Source organism: Phasianus colchicus, chromosome 1, assembly GCF_987193195.1.
Source record: "Phasianus colchicus chromosome 1, bPhaCol1.hap1.1, whole genome shotgun sequence".
NCBI lineage: Eukaryota > Metazoa > Chordata > Aves > Galliformes > Phasianidae > Phasianus > Phasianus colchicus.
The window spans coordinates 140003113-140009112 of record NC_143436.1 but is presented as its reverse complement, the minus strand read 5'-3'; positions in this window follow the sequence as shown (position 1 = coordinate 140009112).

The window sequence follows — 6000 nt, the reverse complement described above, 5'->3', positions numbered from 1 at the left end:
TCAACAATCAATCATCTTCAATTAAAATTTAGCTATAGTTAATGCAGTCACAAGTCTGTCTCAGTCTTTGTGCTCTAGGGACAAGTCAAATACATAATGCAAATCCACCCTACTTATCTTCACAGCATTAATATTCATTCTATAAAATTTTCATGGTAGGTGCAGTTCTGCATTTTATTTTCTAGCAGCAACTCGAGGCAGCAGTTTTATGCTGTTAATTTCATTTGCTTTCTTCATTCACCGGACAACTAGTTTTCCTGTGCCCCTGAACAGACAAATACTTTGCCACCTGCTTACACTAAGCAGATCTGTTGCATCCCATAACAGTGCTTGAAAATAATCTATAAATGTAAGAGCTGACCAAGACATTATCAAAGATAAATCCTTGGTGCTCAATGTCCACTATGGCTTTAAAAGCCAGCACAATAAAAGGCAAAACAGGTTCCAGTTGTCACCTCTGTTGACAGGACCCATGTCCAACTGGTATCTCAACGAGTAGAGGTGGAACTGGCAAGAATGGATGCAAGTTCCATACTTTTAGCTATAGCTAAAACATTGCTGATTTTACACTTCTGCAGTGACCTGCAGGAGGTGATTGTTTGTAGACTGGGTAACCAGTAGTGTATTTCAGTGAACTCATTTTAAGTAGCTGCCACTTTGAGTTGTCAAAAAGCTTCACTGGAAGTTAGTGTGCAGAGATGCTAAAAGTGACTACATGAATACATCTTATCTGCTTCGGTAATAAACTAGCTTAAATTAGCTTAAAGTTCTTTGTGCTGCATTGAGTGAAGAATACTTACACTGTTCTGTCACAGAATTGAGATATTGAGAGGTGATTTTAAGCAGCTGGAAAGTGGAAAAAAATGCTAAGTTCACGTACTCTACTGTCAACATCTGTCTGTGCCCCACTTGGCACAACCACATGAGACAATGAGCTAAAGAAACACTTTATAAGTACTAGAATTCATTTTATATTTTTCTGGAGGTCTCTGGGGTGATGTCCCACCTGCACAATATCCCAAAATATGTAACAGCACTCTCTATATTCCCTGTGTGATCTTAGGAAGAACCACCTTTCACTAAAACAGCTGCTTCAACAACTCCCTGTGGCAGCAGAGCAGTTGAATGGAGAAAGATTGCAAGAAACGAAAGCATTCTCATAAATGCTGATACCTTACGAAATTAAGTTGGATTCAAGATGTTGTCATATCTGATGGCATCCAGGAAGGTTAATGGTTAGTCACCTCACTTGCCATCACTAAGCAAATAATTTGATTGCTACTTGTGAACAAAGCCTGGAATATTGTAATGTTGGATTGTTGTTCTTGTTGGTTTTGTTTTTTTAACTTGCCTTTCTTAAATGTGTCTTTGGTCAGTTCATTTATCATTTCAGTTTTTGAGAATGAACTCACTCGTAGATTTAACAAGTAGATAAGAGTAGATTAATTTTAATACACTATAGTTATCCATCGGTACTAAATTAGTTAATAGTCCCTTTCTGAAAGGTTGTTTTGAAAATCAGGTATTTTCATTTACTGGCAAGGTCTGTGTGTTTAAAAGAAATGTTGTCTTATGCAGCAAACTGTAACTGAAATTCATGATGCAGCAGCTATAAATCAAAACTGAGTAAACAATTTTGTGTAGTATGTAGACATTTTTCTCCATGCTTCAGGGCCTCAATACTGATTTCTTTTATGCTGACCTTTGCACCTGTCAGTTGACTCTCATGTCACTATCTGACAGTTTTCCACAAATGTTCATGGCACATATGCTGTCTTTATGGTTGTATTTTCCATCTATTTCATGAAGTGCCCTCCTTTCCCCTCAGCTCTCCTCTTCTGAAAGCCTTGAGGAAGATTGTGAATAAAACTCCAAACTACAGATAAGTGAACTGCATTTATCTTTTTGTCTCCTGAAAAGACTTAGAGTTTTTATAGTGTTCTTTCAACTCACTTCCTCTTTTTCTTTCCCTCTTTTTCAAGCTAGTCCAGGTTAATCTGCATTACTTATTACTCAGTAAGCTGAAACCTTGAGGCAGATACATTGAGGACTTTAGGAATTCTGTAATGAATTGCATGCAGATTAATTATGTTTCTGAGTGAAGATGAGGTGAAAGACAGCCACCTTATTTAATATGATACGGATTTCTACTGAAACAGTCAGAAAGCGTTCCCGTTTTTGTCATGCTCCCAAACAGAATGATGTGAAACACACTTTCTTTTCCTGTTCTGAACTGAAGTATATTTTCAGTTGCCAAACAGGAGAATCAGTATACAAGTAACGTTAGTCCAAAGTAGATTTCTGAGTGACATTTTGCATTATGTATTCCCACTATTGTGTCTAACCCACTTCCAGTCTGTAATTGTGGGTCCCTTTTTGTGCATGTTAAGTAGTTTTTCATCTTGACTGAATTCTAATTTTATCTGAACCTTTGTAAGTATATACGCTAATTGAAGAAAAAAAATCATTTTGCATTCATTTTGAAACTAGAGCATGTTTTCAACAAAATGTTTCTGTTTTGGAAATGTGAAATTGCAACTACTCCCAGCTCTATTGCTCAAAAAGATCTTAAAATGCTATACTTTCAAATATACTTGAGATACGCGTTAAATTTACCATTTTCTGTAGTATATGGAAGTGTTTTTGTTAACAAGACAAGAATCACTTAAGACTTACATATGTATGCATTTCCAGTGCAAGTTACAGAATAAAATACGAAACAAACTGAATACAAGCCTTTTAAAAAGGCAATACTCTGGAGTAGTTTTAAGGAATCATTGTAAAAAAAAAGTCATAGAGGTCCTTTTACTAATTTATTGCAGCTATCAAATGTAATTCCATTTTAATTTTATATATTTAAAATGATTCCACTCTGCTTCTGATTACACATATAATAATAGGTATTATTTTAAAACGAAAGGAGAGGCAAAGAAGATAGCCTTCTAATTACTTCCTACCTAGTACTGAAAAGGAAGGACAATGAAACACAAATGATCACTTGAAGATTTAAGTGCTTAGTTATTAAATGATTGAAAGTATAAAGGAAGTAGCTAATTTTGAAGTCAATTTGAAATGTAATTGCCCATTATGCCATCAATGATCTAGGCATAGTATGATTTACCAATGAAAAATTCAGCCTTATATTAGGAAAGAGAAGACCTATGTTGTTAGTTGCTACATCTCATTTGCATTGGTTTTCAACAGAAATAACCTGATGTGAGCTGGATGCAATGTATTGTCTTGAAGAATTCATGAATTGTTTAGATTTGTTACAGAGCTTTAGCAGTAAAAAAAAAAATAAAGTCTGTTGATGATGTGTTATCTTCTGAGTTAGGTAAACTTAAGTCTTGATGTTGCTTCAGCTCTTTCATAACTAAACCTCTCAACATTCTATGGTGACTAGAATTCACGGAGTTCATCACTACAAAAATAAAGATGCTCCATTGCCTTTACAGTTAAATGTGACAATGTGCTGCATTTCACCAGTTCATGCAATCAAACACTTTTCAGGACAATCAGAAAAAGAAGTCTCTGGGACAATAATCTAATAGGGATAAGATGGATTAATTAACCTAGACAATTTTAAGGAAGAATGGCAATGTAAAACAGGTGACAGCACACCCAAGTATTGTGATGAGGTTTCTGTGATGGCGGAGGATCCTGACGAGAAGATAGAGGCGGGTTCTCTTGCTCTCATACCTATACTGACAGTTTCTACAGTGTGGAAAATTAACTCAAATGTATGTACTCAAGTAGACTGCATGTTATAAAAGCCACAGGACAAACAGTATTGAGTATTGAGTGATTAACAGATGAGAATCTGAACTGTTTAGACAGTTAAATGGTAATTAAAACCTATTTAAACATTTTCCTTGTGAACTAATGTGTACCTTTGAGCAAATATAAATAAAATCTTATTGATTTAACATATCTTTGGCCAGCTTCATTCGAGAACAAAAGACAAGCCTAACTCCTTAATTGTCTACTCTTGCTTTGAAATTCTAATCTATCAGTGCTAAAGAAGTACAATTTGGCACCAGTCGTGTGAGATAGAATTGTTAATTGTATAAGCTTAATCGCAGATGATTAGCATAAAGACAGCATAAAAGTCAGCCTGAAACTCATTTTGTTTTTATTTTCTGAGTAGTTCAACAGTTATGGTTCTGGACCCATAACTGATTCAAATAGCATCTCTTTCATTGGGTGATATAATAAAGAGAAGTTACAGTATTAATGATTGTACAATAACCTCATAAATATTCCAAGATTTAGAGTATATAGAATCCTAGAAATTTTGTAACATTTTAGAAGTTCTAGAATTGTTACACAAGGAAACACAGAGGTTATAAAGAACAATTTGAATACATACTGTCTTTTTAAAAACATTATTCAAAGGAACTTTTAACCATTGGCATACTATATTTCTTGAACACAGTCACCAATCAATCATTCTGCTGGGGTGGAGACCCAAGACAGCACTGTTCACAAAATTGGCCATGTTGTCCTGACAGTGCGTTAATATCTCCTCTGATCTAGCTGAAAAACAACCTTTTCTTTTTTTGTAAGGTCACTAAGATTGGCAAACTGATCGCCTGTGTGCCAACACGAGAGGGGTGGCAGGCACATGAGGTCAAGGGCCCCCATCAGTGACACTGAATTTTCTGATTGTCTTAAATTGACTGTGATTCTGTGGTGCTAAAAGCAGCACCTTTCTCTAATTGTAGGAGGAGCTTCAAACTGAGCTTCGATGCATCAACAAGCCCTTCTCCTGAAGGTAATAAGACCTCTGCCAGTGGGGCCTGTTATTGCTCTTCGTAGAGTGCTAATCCATTGGACTGAATTGAAGCAAATTAATTGATTAAAATCTATGAGTCAGATTTAATAAGGCTTTGTTTGGTTGGTTGGTTCGTCGATTTTTTGCTTGAGTTTTTCTCTGCCTCCTTTTATTTCTCTGAAGCAAAATTTGGAAATAACCTCTAGCTAAAAATTTCCCCTTTGCTAAAGGTGAAGAAATATGTGCTGTTCCTATCCAGAGAACTAAGGCGCAACACTCTGTCTTCATAATAAGGAATAGAGAAACCACCTGAAATACAAACTCTAAATGTTTCAGCTCAGAGCTTGCCTCTGTATAGACAACAGAGCAGCCATGGATTCCACAGAAATGTTTTTCCACAGCAGTGGCCACTTCCCTAGTGTTTCCCAGTCAAAAGGTGTTGTGTAATGGCATGTGGTACTTAACATAGTATCAACAGAATCCTTGGGAGGAAGGTATTAATATTAATTGTTAGGTAAGACATCGCCTGCTATGTTTCAGACTGCACACTCCACATTGCTAAGTTTACCATGCTGGTAGATTACCTGACCTACGTGCTGGCTTGGGTACAGCCACACTGCGTGTCATACTGACAGCTCACAAAAGGTAGGTAGCATCCACTGACAGTCCAAAACGGCAGCAAATACAAGAATGCTTTAAAAAGAGCACAATTGCTCCCCTTGGCTGTTCTGCCTCTCTGGCAGAAATTGTTGCGCCATTGTCAACTGACCAAACAGCTGCCATAGTCACACCCTTGGCGTACTACCTTGCATGTCCTTCAGTTCATTAAATGAGATGTGCAGGGCTGTGAGCTGGTGTGGCTGAGAAGTAAACATATTGGTTTTGCTGAAAACATGGTAACCTTCACAGAGAGGCGCAGAAGAGGCTGTGGGCAATACCTTCTTAAATTGTTCCAACAAGAATCACCAAATTTCTTGGTGGTATTCGACTTGAAGGCACACTTATAGTTTGCTTGCTGTTTCTTACAAGTGAAATCTTGGCTTAGTTTTCTTTTAAAAACTGTTGGTTCAAAAGAGCCTGTGGGTTGTTCTGCAGCAATTCATGTGACAAAAAATATGATGTGTGTGGTGACCTGGACAGTAGAATTGCCTTCACATGGTAGGAGACCCATGTCTCCACAGATCACATGTACTTCCTTACCCACTCTGTCTTTCCCTTTCTGGGTC